At 37.7% G+C, this 16,931-nt stretch overlaps 1 protein-coding gene and 1 long non-coding RNA gene across 2 annotated transcripts in view; one reads left to right on the plus strand and one right to left on the minus strand.

Annotated features, from left to right (window-relative positions):
• nt5dc1 (5'-nucleotidase domain containing 1) overlaps positions 1-16,931 on the plus strand; it is a 575,653-nt gene that overhangs the window by 119,907 nt on the left and 438,815 nt on the right. The gene's annotated exons all lie outside the window — the stretch shown is intronic.
• LOC122545921 lies at positions 50-14,237 on the minus strand. Its single transcript, XR_006310624.1, has 4 exons — positions 14,120-14,237; positions 6,441-6,503; positions 6,159-6,230; positions 50-123 (listed from the first exon to the last, which is right to left on the minus strand). It is a non-coding gene; the product is annotated as an uncharacterized LOC122545921 (long non-coding RNA).

Here is a 16,931-nt window from a genome sequence, read left to right on the forward strand (position 1 = left end):
AAGTGTGCCTGTATTAGGAAAGGACAAATAAAATGACTTGATATTTAATACCTGAATTGGAATGTCCATTCTGTTCATTTTCTTCAGAGGACCTTTGTGAATAATGTCCTTTTGTTTCATGACCTGTTTTTGGAAAGACAAAATTAACCTCGATGAATCTTTTTTTAAATACACTTTGGCTTAAAGTATATTGCAATCAACACATAAAGCTTGAAATACATACTTTCATAGTAGAAAGTTTTAAAAATTCTTATAAACTATAAACCTCACCAGCACCTTTAATAGTCAGGTGTATTACATGGAGACAACAAAAGCTTGGGTCTTTATGAATAATATGTTTAAATTATTGAAATTTAGTTTCTGTGGTTGGAAACAGGTTGGTGTTTCCTGTTAATCAAAGTGATTTACTGATTGTTTTTGGTGAGCAGAAAATAGGGCCAAATGAGGAAAACAAAGTATAATTTCTGTTTTGGTTATTTCAGTGATTCATAGGTTATATTGGCCTCTCAGATCTCATCCAGCAATGTCCTTTCCAATTGGTGGCATCGAGTAACCAAGCTCCTTTTTGCTCACTCACTTTGCAGTTTTCCCTTTACTTCGAGCTTCAGCATTTTATAAAATCATGGATGGTTTACATGTGGTTGCAATTCCAGTTTCATGTATGTACCCCATAACCCTTGACTTCCTTCTCTATCAAAAATATATCTAACTCCGCTTAGAATAAATTCAGTAACCAAGCCACTATTGCTTTTTAGGGAGGAGTATTCCATGGGCTAACAACCTTCTTAGAGAAAAAGTTCCTTACTTGTCTTTTGCCAGAGAGGATTTTGGAAAAAGCTGCTTGCTTGATGTAACATAAAGGTAGATTGGAAGTGTTCAAGGGAATTAACTGTTCTTAAACTGTGTCCCCTGATTCTAGTCCCTCTTAGAAGGGACTGCCCTATGAGCTCTCCTCAGAATTGCAAATGATTCAATATATTCACCTCTTGTTCTTCTAAACTCCCAAGTGAGTTTAACCCCAGTCTGTTCAAATGTTCTTCTTAGGAAAAGTCCTTCATCTCAAATAAGTTGAATGAACCTTTTCAGAACCATTATGAAAACAATTATATCCTTTTCACAGAAGGAAACCAGAAATGTATGCAATACTCCAGACATGATCTGAAGGCCCTGTACAACTACAGCAAATTTCCCTATTCCTATATTTAGTTTTCCTTCCAATAGGTGCTGATATTCTAATTTCCTTCTGAATAGTTGCTGTATACCAGTATACTCATTTTTTGTGATCAGTGTTCTGGAAGTCCTTTTATAGTACCAAGTTCGGCCATCTCTCCATTTGAATAGTATTAAGCTTTTCTATTTTTCTTGCCAAAGTGAACAAATTTGTATTTTTAAGCATTATGCCACATTCTGTCTTGACTTCACTGAGATGGGTTTATTGTACAGAAAATTATGCTAGTTAACTGCAATCTCTCATATTGCTTAATAGGCTGAACTCAAAACTCTGAAATGATCAACTCATACGTGAATTTTACGCAAGTGATTGTTCACAAATAGCCATGTATTTAATCTGGGTAATAAAGTATTTTTTAAGCATGTGTTGACTCTATTCTGTGCTTGTATTATGCTGAATTAGTAAGTCCCATCTGAAACTCTTATAGTTTATACAGTAGGCAAAGCGAGGAGAACATTGTATATGGTTCCCATTGCTAGATGCTGACATCTACTGGAAATTGTTGTGCATTACAAGCATAATGATGAGGCTGGAGTTGATGCCTTTTAGATGGACATTATATTAAAGTTTTCTGAGAAACAAGAATTCAAGTTTTCCCAATTTCGTGGACGACTTTGTATCAAGTTGATAAATATGACTGGAACAAATTGTGATTTTTTTTCTCACTGTATAGGACTTTCAAACCAACATGGCTGCAGTTTTCCTCTAATTTATCTAGGTAATAGCACACAAAGTGTACTTCAATGGGTGTGAGGCACATTCAGACGTCCTGAGAGTCTGAAAAAAATGTCAAGTCAATACAAATTATTTATTGGGTGCCACAGTTCATTGAAGGAAGATGTCACAAATCTGGACAAGGAAAGAAAGTATTGCTGGCCATCATCACATGATGCCAGAGAGGATTTTGGAAAAGGCTGCTTGCTCGATGTAAAGGTGAAGGTAGATTGGAAGTGTTCAAGCACAAAATGTTTTGATATAAGAACATGAAGAAGGGAGGCATTAAAGGACATTGAGGAAAGTATAGTTGGTCATGAGGCACCACTGAGAAAACAGTAAAGATGACAATTTATGGGGAATAAACTATTGAGTAGAGAAGACTTCACTTCTCTTCATTTCATATGAAGTTTGATTCATGTCAGATATATCACAACAATTTTTTCCTATTAGCCATTCCTCTTGTTGATAGGTTTAAATTTAAGTAAGTTATTTAGTTTATAGGATTAGCTTTGTTTAGTTTCACCATACATACAAAATAGGTTTAAAACATTTTGACTAAAGTTGGTAATGTTTAAACATTTAATCCTGATGTCTTAGAATAAATAGAACATGTATCAGGAACTAGCAATTAAAATGAAATTGAAAAATACTTTCTGAAACTGCAGGGAAATCCAAGTCATGAAAATAGGGATGTTGCAAACAATTAGCCTATGCATGATTTCTTGTATAAATGAGGATCATAGAAGCAAGTGACATTTTGTTTATGTGGCTATGCACAATTATTCATATTTACATATTGGTCCAAGGCAAAGTTAACTGTTCGTTAAATGATTGGTTAAAGAGAATAGTAAACATTATGGTGTAAGGCTATTTGTATTGTGGCTTGAGTTTTGCTAACGAGTGGAAGCATCTGGGTGGTATGATTATTCTTCCCTTTTTTTTAAAAAGTTATTCAACTAAACTTTTTATTATTTTTGCATGTAGAATTATAGAATCATACGAAGTCCTAGCTGGTTCTCTGCAGTAAAGTGTACCTAGTCTCACCTGTCTGGCTTTTTTCCACATCCCTGCAATTTCTTTCCCTTCAGGTGCTAAACAACATTCTTTTGAAAAACATAATTGAATCTAGTTCGCCAACCCTTGAGGTAGTGCATTCCAAATTCAATTTTAAAACAAGAATTTCCTCATTCCACTTCGGTTTCTCTTGCTAAATACCTTAAATTTGTCTTTTGTATCTTGACTGTGCCACAAGTGAGCATTAAGATGGCAGTATATTCATAATTTCTCAGCTCAAATCTGGCATGATGTGCAAGTTGTTTATTGAGTGACCATGGATCTGTTGTTTTCTATCAGCCCTTTTCTTTGATTTTCTGCTTCCAGGAAATCCAGGAACTACCATCTGCCGAGCAGTAAGAGAAAGAGCAATGCCACAACACTGATCTGGCGCTTGTAGCCACTTGTTCAGATGTCAGCGTTGAATACATTTTAGGGGCTAGTGTAGAGTTAGGATCAACACCAGTTGAGTCATTGAGCCTGTGCGAGCTGCTGCCATGCTGGGAGAAAGGATAGATTGTGTGCTGGCTCTATTAAGAGAATCTCAATGAAGTGATGTGCAGGAGAAAAATTAACAGGATACATGCCAAGCTGGTGGATGCATTGATTTACATTCCAGAGAGCCTCCTTTCACCAACAAGGAGTATGGATGAATCTAGCTCCAGCCTGCAGATTGGCTTGGCTGTAACTGGCGTACTGAGGAACTCTAGTCAGATAGATTAATGAAGCTGGGGCTTCTAGACATAAATGTTGCCCATTGGTGAAGGATTGATTACCAGAGGACACTGATTTAACAGACATGATAACAGAAGCAATATGAGCAGAAAAAACATTTTGCTAGCAATTCATTGGGATCTAAAATGATTATGAACCAGATTCAAATGTGACTTTAAAATGAATTAGATCATTACCTGAAAAGGAAATATTTGGAGGTCAAGGCAGGGAAGTTGTACTAGGTTGCTGTTGCAAAGGTGATGGTTTTGAATGGTCACCTGTGTTATAACCAATCTATGATTCTCACCATGGCCTCCACAGAACCAAAGGCACTGCATTGTAGTTCTCACGCACCCTACCCGTTGCAATTTGTATGAACAGACCGCAAAATTGTCCACCTTCCCTGTGAAGATATAGCAACATCTCCTGCTCTATCCAATAACTCAGCACCCACATCTCCAAAATACTGAACTGTACTTCATGATAATCTGTACTGAAATTGTTATTTAAATTAGCTTTTATACTTGGTCTCTGGACTTTTAAGCAGTACTTGTGTTGTACTTTTTTCAGTAGAATTGATTTTTTTGCTGAGTCACAAGCAAGTTTGTTGAGCGACATGCATGGTCTGGGTTTCTGTTAGGTGAACTGATGGCCTCCGGGTTCCAACCCGCTGGCTCAAATGCGACAGAGCTGATTTCCTTGAGCTCTGTCTTCGACCTCTCCCCTTGTTGCTGACACTGAATACATGGCTACTTCTGATTCTGTGCTCTCTCACTTTTATTGATTTGTTTGCATTTTATTATTCCCCAATCCACCATGCTCTTAATATCCCTGAAAACAATCAGACTGTCAGACTTTGATCTACCCTTTATTAATTTTTGTCCAAGAATTTAGTTGCTGCATCTCTGATAGTTTCCAGTAACTTTTTGACATTGCATGTTAAGTTGGTCGTGTGTAATTACCTGGATTGTTTCTCCATCTCTTGTGTAATTTTTCAATCCTATTATTGGCATCAGTTGAAGACATGATTTCTGTATCTAGAAAGCTTTAATACATTGAGTAATACATGTGACGTTCGTCATGATGTGTCGGTGACCTTCAAGTTCATCTGCTCCAAATAATCCAATCAGTTTCAAACCTTTTAATTTATTCAAATACGCTGGAGATGTTGCTGGCTAAGCAATAATTTATTGCCCAGAGGGCAGTTAAGAGTCAACCACATTGCTGGGGGTCTGAAGTCATGCATAAGCCAGACCAGGTAAGGATAGTAGTTTCCTTCCTGAATTAGTAAACCTGATCGGTTCTTATGACAATTGGCAATGGTTTCCGGTCATTAGTAGAGTCTTAATTTCAGGTTGTTTTTCTATTGAATTCAAATTCCACGTTCTGCCATTATGGGATTTGAGCACAGGTCCCCAGAATATTATCTGGGCCTCTAGATTAAAAGTACAGCAATAATAGGCCATTGCCTCTCTGATAAAGAAGACCTGAAGTGGTCAGGAAATGCAATGCTAGCCAGTTTTTTTCTGAACAATTATTGCTTGTACCAGCCTAAATCTAAATTGAGTCAGATATTATTTGGGGAATAAAGGCAAAGACCCAGGTTTGGACCTGAATTTTGGCACTGCAAATCAAGTGTTAAAATACTTTATCTGTCATTATCGCTTGCTGATGAAATGCAGGAGAAGGAAAGGAAGTTCATTTACTCCAGCTTTTCAGCTTCTCATTATCAGGCACACTTGGTAACATTTCACTGCAAAGAAATCCACCTGAAGACCATAAGGAAAAGGAGCAAGAGTCTGCCATTTGGCCCTTCAAACCTGCTCCACCGTTCAATAGGATCATGGCTGATCTGACAGTCATCTTGTCCGCTTCCCTGCTCTTTCCTGTAACCCTTGATTCCCCTATTGATCAAGAATCTGACTCAGATTTGAATATATACAAGGACTCAGCCCCCACGGTTCTCTGTGGCAAGAAATGCTGGGATGAGATAAGGATCTTTTTAGCCAGAAAGAGGTGAATCTGTCGAATCCATTGCCACAGAAGGAGGAAAGTAACTGAGTGTTTTTAAGACAGACAAAAATAAGTTCTTGATTAGTAAGGGGATCAAGGGTTATAGGGAGAAAGCAGGAGAACGGGATTGAACAACATTGGCCATAATCAAATGATGGAGCAGACTCGGTGAGTCGAATGGACTGCTCCTGCTTCTGTATCTATGGTCTTATGGATCTGTAACAATAAAGATGTGACTTCATTTTCATTGCTTCTACTGTGCTCCTGTCATTTATGGCAAGAGTGTGGCAATATGTTGTGGATTTCTCAAGCTAGATCTTTTAATTTCCTGTCGAACATTGATAATTGGAGCTATTATCAGTGAGTATAAAAGTGCTTATTTCTTGGATAAATAAACCTGTCATGGAATTTAAGCTTAAATCTTGCATACTTGCAGAATTAGAGTCACCATTTTGCCCGTTGTCATCAATCCTCCAATAATACTTCCCTTTTACTTGATAACCTGTTTTGGGAAATAATAAACATAACTGTAGCTCTAAGGTTTTGTGTTTTATACAAGCACATTAAGCTTTTGATCTCATGATTTTAAGCCATCTTTACAGAGTCTGACTTAAATCTCTAAACTTAAGTTACTTAAAATGTTGTTATTTGTACAGCTCATGTAACTGTAATTAATGTGAATATTGAATTAAATTTATTGAAAAGAACATACTTGCTGAATTAGAGTCACCATTGTTTTCATTGCTTCGTCCGTTATTCCCTTTCACTTCATTGCCTGTTTTAGAGAAAGATTGCATATGTTTGAATATTTACTTTTTTTTTGCAATATTATACATTAAAGAAATGGTTTAGAGGGAGTAGTTCTGTCAACTTAAATCTTCATCGGGTCACTTTTTAGAAAACATTTTGAGCACAGTTATACAATAGGAATGTAAGGCCACCTAATTTGCAGTATTGCTTCAGACATTAGATTTAATAGGATAAGAAGTTATGATCTCAATTCGCATAACGTCTCGATTTGAACATAATTTAAATTAAGCTAAGAGTGTTGCAGAAATTGAAGTAATTGTAGAAATGTTATTGGGAAAAAAATTAGATGAAAAAAAATCTGGTTTTAGTTTCTTCTGTGAGTACAACACAGGGCCCTGGTGACACTGCACCTGGAGTATTGTGTGCAGTTTTGGTCTCCAAATTTGAGGAAGGACATTCTAGCTATTGAGGGAGTGCAGTGTAGGCTCACAAGGTCAATTCCTGGAGTGGCGGGACTATCATATGTTGAAAGATTGGAGCGACTGGGCTTGTGTACACTTGAGTTCAGATGGATGAGAGGGGATCTGATTGAGACGTATAAGATTATTAAAGGATTGGACATTGGACACTCTGGAGGCAGGAAGCATGTTTCCGCTGATGGGTGAGTCCAGAACCAGAGGACACAGTTTAAAAATAAGGGGTAGGCCATTTAGAACAGATTTGAGAAACTTCTTCACCCAGAGAGTGGTGGATATATGGAATGCTCTGCCCCAGAAGGCAGTGGAGGCCATGTCTCTGGATACTTTCAAGAAGAGATGGATAGAGCTCTTAAAGACATTAGTTGGGCAACAGCAGGAGTAGTGTGCGCGGATCTGGTCATCGCATAACTGGAAGGATGTGATTGCACTAGAAAGGATGCAGAAGATAGATAGATAGATAAATAATTAAAGAGATAAGTAATAAAAGTGGGCCATACCACCAGTCCTTCAACCGGAGGCTCACTAATGTTACCTGGTATGGTGACGAAATGTCGAAACCAAACCTTCCAGCTCAACAAGCAAACCTACTTTCAGAACCTTAACCTGAGCTGCAAATCGTCTCAAAACTCACTAGGGTGCAGAAGAGAATATTCACCAGGATGTTGCCTGTGTTGATGCACTTCAGCTATGCAGAGAGATTAGATAGGCTGAGGGTATTTTCCTGAGATCAGAGAAGGCTGAATGAGGACCTGTTTATAGTGTACAGATAGGATATCCAGGGTCGAGATAGGAAGAACCTTTTCCCCTTAGTGGAGGGTTTCACTAACTAAAGGGCATAGATATAAGGGAAGAGATAGAAAGTTTAGTTGGGATTTAAGGAAAAATATCACCCAGAATGTGCTGAGGATGGATGAATTTATTTGTGGTAATTAAGTCAATGGCATAGCCAAAGAATTAGTTTGTTTGAAGAGATGGATGTAATGAAATAAAACTGGTTCAGAAGATCATTATAATGTGCTAAAAAAAATCTGGATGTAGACCTCCAATACTGGAAACAACCTAAGGAAGTTTTATCTGAGAAAATCAATTCTGCTAGACTTCTCAAATGAACCCGAACATGTGTCAGTACTCCTCTTTGTTTAAAATCAATTGAACCTATTCCAAATATTTAGGGAAATGAGAATCATCTTTTATCCTTGTCCTATTGGCTCCAACCAAAAGCAATTGGATGTATTTTCAGTTTAGTTGAACTGGAGCTCATTAGAAGAACAGAAGAGGGTTGTTTGAGATTATTGAGCAGCTTGTAGACTTAAACAAGGATCCAGAAAACAACTTTCTGTGGCACGGAAGCAAGGGCAATTGACAAAGATTGGTGCTGGTACTTTGTGTCAAGTGTCTCAGCCTTCAAAGTTCTAGGCAAGTTAAACTTCTGAAAAAGTGAAGATGTCAAAGGGAGATCAGTAAGGAATCAAGGATTATGGGGAAAAGGTAGGAAAATGGAATTGAAAGTTATCAGATCAGCCATGATCTCATTGAATGGTGGAGCAGAATCGATGAGCTGAATGGCCAATGCTTCTACTACTTGTGGTACATTGATTTTGGAGTTGATAAAAGCTTTTGTATGATGTTTTTGCAGTCAGCAACAATGTGTATTTGGAAGAAGGTAGCTTTTGCATTGAACCTCAAATAAGATTTAAGGCTCCATTGAAAGTTGTTCGGCAACTTAGGTGACATATCATCAAGTTAAATCAAAATAAGCAGCAGAATATATGGAATGATTATAAGTGTGACTGCTGAGGGCCAAATAAGATAGTTTCAGTTGTGAAAATGTCTTTACTCCACAATGTGTTGTTTTACAAGCAGTCAGCAACAGCTCAAGCCAATCGTGGTGTCGCAGAGCAAAGTTAGGTCTCACCAAGACAGCTGACATGTTTGTACAATACTATTGTAGTGCTCTTTAACCACATGGTATACGATAGTGATTCATTTATTTTACATTTTCCCCAACATCCCAAATTAGGTTGAGTTTTGTTATAGCATCCTGTTGGGAAACCCGATGTAACATGCTCAACTTGAGTGACACATACTGCGAAGCAGTTTGGTATACTTTATGTTAAAATTCGTCATCAGTATTAGCTGCTGCTGTCATTTATTGGCAAGACTCATACATCGAGTAAAACAATTTCAGTAAGAAATGTGCAGCTGGCAGAGCTTCCCCAACTAATGCGAAAAAAGTCTATGCTTTTGTAGGTGGAAGAAAATTGGCAAAGAAAAAAAATAATGTCATGTACCTTTCGTAAGAATGAAAGATTGATTTGTCAAAATAAGATGGAAACGACATTTATGAAGTAGAGTAACTGGATCCAGTTTCAACAAATTAAATTAGCAATGCTGTTTTCCTTTTACATAACTGCACTACCTAAACTGTCAGAAAAGATGTGCTTTCTTCACAAATTTTCAGTTCCTGATGTGTTTGTAAGTCCTGCAATATTTAATTTAAAAATATGCAATTTAGCGTGCAAATGAATTGTTTGTGCTTTTAAATGTTGATTTTAAGGTACGCTGAGAGAAGAAACTGTATGTATTTAGGCTGTCTAAAAATGGAATGCTTTTCATACTCAAAGTTACTGTGCAAACAGAACACAAGTTGGGAGGTGATAGTTGTTCCATATCTGAAAGCCAATATAAATAATATCTGTGGTGTCAATACATGCAACCACTGTCTTTCACTCCTTTTTGGAAATCGTTGGGAGTTTAACACATCACACTACAGCAAAATCAATAGACAATAGGTGCAGGATTAGGCCATTTGGCCCTTCAAGCCAACACCACCATTCATTATGATCATGGCTGATCATCCACAATCAGTATCCTGTTCCTATCTTATCCCCATAACCCTTGATTCCACTATCTTTAAGAGTTCCATCCATCTCTTCTTGAAAGTATCCAGAAACATGGCCTCCACTGCCTTCTGGGGCAGAGCATTCCATATATCCACCACTCTCTGGGTGAAGAAGTTTCTCCTCAACTCTGTTCTAAATGGCCTACCCCTTATTTTTAAACTGTGTCCTCTGGTTCTGGACTCACCCATGAGCGGAAACACGCCTCCTACCTTCAGAGTATCCAATCCTTTAATAATCTTATACATCTCAATCAAATCCTCTCTCATCCTTCTAAACTCAAGTGTATACAAGCCCAGTCGCTCCAATCTTTCAACATATGATACTCCCGCCATTCTGGAAATTGACCTCGTGAACCTAAGCTGCACTCCCTCAATAGCTAGAATGTCCTTCCTCAAATTTCGAGACGAGAACTGCGCACAATACTCCAGGTGTGGTCTCACCAGGGCCCTGTACAGCTGCACAAGGACCTCTTTGTTCCTATACTCCATTCCTCTTGTTATGAAGGCCAGCATGCCATTAGCTTTCTTCACTGCCTGTTGTACCTGCATGCTTGCTTTCATTGACTGATGTACAAGAACACCTAGATCTCGTTGTACTTCCCCTTTACTATCTAAATGGAGCCAAGTTAGATAATCTGCCTTCCTGTTCTTGCCACCAAAGTGAATAACCACATTAAACTGCATCTGCCATGCATCTGTCCACTCACCTAGCCTGTCCAAGTTACCTTGTATTCTCATAACATCCTCCTCACATCACCCTGCCACCCAGCTTTGTGTCATCAACAAATTTACTAATATTACTTTTAATGCCTTCATCTATATCATTGATGTATATTGTAAATAGTTGCGTTCCCAGCACCGAACCTGGTGGTACCCCACTGGTCACTGCCTGCCATTCCAAAAGGGACCCTTTTATCACTACTCTTTGCTTCCTGTCAGCCAGCCACTTTTCAATCCAAGTCAGTATTTTGTCCCCAATACCATATGCCCTAATTTTGCTCACTAATCTGCTATGTGGGACTTTATCAAAGGCTTTCTGAAAGTCCAGGTACAGTACATACATAGCCTCTCCCTTGTCCATCTTCATAATTACGTCCTCAAAAAAGTGAGAGAATCTCCTCAACCTCTCCCCTTGGCTGAGATGCGGTGACCCTCACATTAAATCACCCTGCGTTATCTCTAATGAGAGAAGAGTCTAATGTTCTGGTAGGACTGTGGTGAATATGAGGAACTTTGAAATATAAGGTTTTTAGGAAGGTGATAGGTGTTGCATGAAATAAGGATCTAAAGGTATATTTCTAGAATGTGTGGTAAAGTCAACTGCAGCCTGTGTTACCTATAGTAAATCAGACAAAGGGCAAACATACCAGACCATGTAGTTTGACAGTGTGGAGGATGTTTTGGAAATTCAGTGAAGAGAGCCTATAGAAAAGTGAGTAGGTGAAAATCAAGTGAGCAGGAATTTACGCAACATGGAATTTACGCAAGTTTTAAAAAAAGACCATAAGTTGTAGGAGCAGAAGTAGACTATTCATTCCATTGACCCTGTGTTGTTTTTCAGTGAGATCATGGCTGATCTGAATGCTCAACTCCATTTTTCTGCATTTTCTCTATAACTTGACTCCTTTACTTAGTAGAAGTCTGTCTATCTCAGCCTTAAATATCCTTAATGATCCAGATTCTACAGCACTCTGGTAAAGAATTCCACAAATTCATGCCATCTGAGAGAAGAATTTCCTCCCCCTCTCTAACTCAAGTGACTGATTCTATACTCTGAGATTGTGTACTCTGACCCTAGACACTTGCACAGAGGAAACATTTCTGCATCGACCTAGTCAAGTCTCATAAGAATCCTGCGTGCTTCAGTAAGGGTTGCCTCTCATTCGTCTAAACTACAACAAGTACAGGCCCATCCTGCTGAACCACTCTTCATAAGACAATCCCTCCAGACCCATGATTAACCTAATGAATCTTGTCTTGACTGCCTCTAATGTGATTGTATCTTTCCTTAGATAAGGGGAAGTCTTGACAATATTCCAGGTACGATCCAACCTGACCCTTGTTTTAGCAAGGCTTTCTATTTGTGTAATTCATTCCCTTTGAAATAAAGACCAAGATTCGGTCTGCATTCCCAATAATTTGCTCAACTTGTATTCTAACCTTTTGTGATTTACACACAAACATTCCTTTACGCTGTAATTTTATGAGGTCTTTACCATTTAAATAATTTTCAGCTCCCCTGCTCTTCCCATAATGTTGATCAGCACTAATCCTTGTTGCATTCTTCTAGTTACAGGTTGCTGCCCTGTAAATGTCCCCTCATCCAAATGCTGTCTACTATTAATTAGCCTACCCTCTAATGTCCTTGAAAAGTTGGGTCTAAGAGTGTCCAAGGCATAAATGTGTTTTTCATGGTAGTGCGCACACCACAGAAAGATGATTTTCGCAATTTTTAAAATTACTTCCAGGATGTGGGTGCCTCTGGCTAAGTTAGTATTTATTGCTCATCCCTAATTGCCCAGAGGGGCAGTTAAGAATAAATCACATTGCTGAGAGTCTGGAGTCACATGTAGGCTAAACTAGTTAAGAATGGTAATTTCCCTTCCCTAAAGGACATTAGTGAGCCAGTTGGGTTTTGTCCAACAATTAACAATGGCTTTGTTATTGTTAGACCCTTACTGAATTCGAATTCCATCATCTGCCATGGCAGGATTTGAACTCCGGCCCCCAGAATATTAGGTGAGTTTCTAGATTAATTGCCTCGCAATAAAATTACTAGGACATTGCCTCCCCATAATATGGAGAAGGTCTGAGGATCAAGGAGAACTGCACGTTGTTAGTTTCAGTCAGGGGGAGGAGCAGGAAAAGGAAAGGAATCTGCAGTCAAAGCTTTAAGTTTTGAGCAAGAATCAGACAGGATGGATTCAGTCTTTTAGATATAAATCTTCAAGTTCTTACTTGTCCATGGCATAATGTGCAATAAAACTATTGGCAGTACATAAAAGTTCTGGTAATATAGATTGGAACATCATTTTCAAGGTAAAGTCATTTTACTTTCAATTTTTTTTTCTGGCGCCCTGAAAATGGATTCATAAAACAGTAACATTTTGAAACCATATCTGCAATGCTGTATGCTACAGCAATCTATAAGTAATCCCACTGCCTCTCGGCCTTTAGCTGCTTTCAATATTTATTTAATTTTCCTTTAAAAGAAGCAAAGTCTCTGCCTCATCTACATTTTTAGAAGAAAACCAAGATTAAACAACGTTGGCTTCTCTCAGTGTCTACTAATTTACATTGAATTATATACTCTGGAAGTTTTCCCTTAATTGGGCCAGACTAACTAGTGTAGCAGACATAAAATGGATTCAGTGGCCAGACTGTATGGAAATTAAAAGGTGAATATAAATTAAACTCTGAAAGTGTATGCACTCAAAACAGTCATGATTACAGGAACATAATCCATTAAGACCTTGGTGGGTGCAGGGTGTGCACAAGCCTATCCTATCTTGTACAAGATGCCTATTTTGCACAGATCTGAAAACTTTAACTGAATGACTGAAGTGGATATTTATATGCCACTTTGTTATTGATTTTGGGGCCATCAAGTGTATCGTTAGAATTATGATTGACATCCCAAAGGATCGAACTCTTCCAGTACATTTTGAGGAGCAAAACAATTACAGTAACTACTCCTGTCCCATTGTATAATTAAGGAGGATTGAAAAAAAAACTAGAAATCTGCTTTTCTGTTTGGCAAATACTCAGGAGCATATAACTTTATTTTGAGATCTGTTCATTGGGCTCCTCATTATGAACTTAAGTGATGAGCATAAAAGGCATTTTTACAAAAAGGCATATTTTGACAAATAGACAAACCCAAGAACAGAGATGAATACTGACAATTAGGCCTTCCTAATTAGTCCATTTTTAAATTTTGATTAAACATGAAAATGATTTTCTGCTTGTATGAACTACAGATATTTGCTTTGTTTTATAATGACCTTGATCTTTGAATCTTAATTTTAAATATGAAAATATGAATTAGAACAAAGGTAGATCTTATAGAGATGAAATATTAGAATTATTACAGGACGTGAAACACTGTGCATAGTTCATAAATTCTTCACTATCTAAAATATGAGCAGTCAATCACAACGAGATGCGAGTGACATTTTGAATAAATTTGCATTGTTCACTTAAGCCTGTCTGTTTTAAAGAGCAATACGACCCTATGTCAAAATACTGAGCGTAGCTTACTTGCAGATTTTGAATTGCTGTTGTGCTCGCTGTCTTCATTGCTCACTGAATGAGGAAAGTTTACTTCATTACCTATTTTAGGAAAAACAAGATGAATTAATGTCTAAATCTGTATTTTGTTCCTTGTAGAAGTACAGTAATAATCATTAAAAGTGTTGGAAGGAATGCCAACATTCTTTGAGTTTCAATGTTTTCAGTTTAACATTGTGGTAAAACAGATTACGCAAATACGATTATTTGATTCAGTTAAGATGTGACAAAAACTGGGTTATAGAGTCATACAGCATAGGAATAATTCTTAATTGAATTTTACAGAAACTTCAGAATCGAGGGTGAAGCACTTAGCAATATGAATGTGGCTTGTAGCTTGTTGAACAAACATAATAGAAATTTCAGAGCATTTCAGTTACTGTAAACTTAAACTATAATTTGCATCTCCTGTTCCAAGTGATACAGAAACAGACAACAGCTTTATTCTTCCATGATGAGCACCACTGGAAGGAGTTTGAAGGGTAACAGGGCCTCGAATATACTTTGGGTGGGATACTTCAGTGTTCATCACCAAGATTGACTCAAACACCACTCTTGACAGAGCTGGCTGAACTCTGAAGAGTGTCAGACTGGGCCTTCAGCAGTTGCAGCTTGAGATTACAGCTGGCAATGTCCAGATGACGTGCAAAGGAAATGCTGCCTTTCCCAATTTTTCAACATTTTCTCTCTGGCTGGTCGTCATTGAAATGTGAAAGGTCAGCTTGTCACATTTGTCAGATTATTACTGCGTTAAGTTATATTGGTTGTGTTGTATTATGTCTTACAATGGTTCTGTGAGGGGAATCTTGAAGACTTGCTCATGACATCATTATTATGGCATTTGATCTGAAGTGTTAAGTATTTCATAATGCATCTTATCTTGGATCACATGATGCATGGTGGTACTGAAATCATGCTGCTGCATTCTAACTAATACTTTAATGGTAACCCAAACATTCTTGTGAATTTAAAGTTTGAACATAATTATCTGAAATAAATGTCTGTTTGATATTTCTATATCACAATATCCACACTGGTTCATATATTCCATTAAATAATATAAGCATTGGCACATAAGATAAAAATAACCTGTTGAAAATAAACTCCTACCAGGTTGGACTACAAGTGTCACCTTTCATTAGCCCCTCCTCCCTCATGTGCTTTGTTCACATGAGAAGTTGTAATAAAAGTAAGTGATTCAATTTGTCTACCATCTGCAGAATTACTGAAATGAACCACATAAGTATGCTGTCAATCCTTTGAACAACTTAAATTGCAAAAGTAAGAAAAAACACTTTTGTATCATAAGATTTATGTAAACTTCAAAGATTTTTGGACAAATTCTTATACATAGGGTTAAAATTCTGCAGGAGATGGGATTCTCTTGATCCTCCATTGTAATTTAGGAATATTAATAGAAATCTCAGAAAAGTGGTGTTAATGCTAATGGGCTCTGGGGCTGCAGCTGATAATCAACAGAATCATGTACAAATTAATGACATCGAAGTATGAACATCATCTACATGTCTGCACTTGTAATTCTCATGATCTTGTACCTGTGTAACTATTTGATATGGGTTTCTAATAGTAACTTAAATTTAATTATAACTAAAATTCATGTCTGTATAACAAAACAGAAAGTTACATATGGGCTGTCCATTCATCTGCAAATTTTGCTGAATAATGTTGCAATTTCTAGTTCATCTATTTTTTCTATGCGCTAGTATTATTTTGGTTAGAGCATCTGAAAAAAAACGTGATTCCATTTCCAACTGAGAAAATGCAAATGATGTGAGTAGGTTCTTTTCTCCCTCTCCCAGCATTCCCGAGACTACTACAGATTTTAACTATTGGACCAAAAAAGTTGAAGAGATGAACTAATAACAATAGAGTCATAGAGATGTACAGCATGGAAACAGACCCTTCGATCCAACCCGTCCATGCCGACCAGATATCCCAACCCAATCTAGTCCCACCTGCCAGCACCCGGCCCATATCCATCCAAACCCTTCCTATTCACATACCCATCCAAATGCCTCTTAAATGTTGCAATTGTACCAGCCTCCACCACATCCTCTGGCAGCTCATTCCATGCATGTACCACCCTCTGCGTGAAAAAGTGACCCCTTAGGTCTTTTTTATATCTTTGCCCTCTCACCCTAAACCTATGCCCTCTAGTTCTGGACTCTCCGACCCCAGGGAAAAGACTATGTCTATTTATCCTACTGTGAGGTCTTTGGTGCATCGAGAGGCTCATAAACATTAAGGCAAACATTCTATCTTCTTACCAATAAAATTGAGTGATAGTGGAAGAAATGGATTGTACGATAGGAAGAGAGAGTGAATTTGAATCAAATGAGATATCAATTAAGAAAGGGGAAAAAAAGTAATGAATTAGCAGAAAGGAAGTGGAGGTTTTGTTTTTAAGTTTGCATGAACCATTTATGATCTAATGAGCATAGTGAGCCCATACCGTTTCAGTTGTTTCCTTTCTAGGCCTCCAAGATTGAAAAACATGTCAGGAATTTGGGCTGTGTATTAGCAACCTTAAATAATTGTATCAGTTCCTTGACACTCATAGTATGGTTCACGGTGAAGCCACTAGGTGTAGGCTAACCTCTTGACAAATTGCTGGCAATACCTAGGCAGGGTCAGTTTATTCAATATATTGTGTGTCTCAGATTGCTTCACATGGGCATTTAGGGCACCAAGCCTCGTAATGAGATATTATGTCATGACCAGATGCTTGGTTAAACGAGAATTTTAAGGGAGGAAGATGAGG

This window comes from Chiloscyllium plagiosum, chromosome 3 (assembly GCF_004010195.1).
Source record: "Chiloscyllium plagiosum isolate BGI_BamShark_2017 chromosome 3, ASM401019v2, whole genome shotgun sequence".
Lineage (NCBI taxonomy): Eukaryota > Metazoa > Chordata > Chondrichthyes > Orectolobiformes > Hemiscylliidae > Chiloscyllium > Chiloscyllium plagiosum.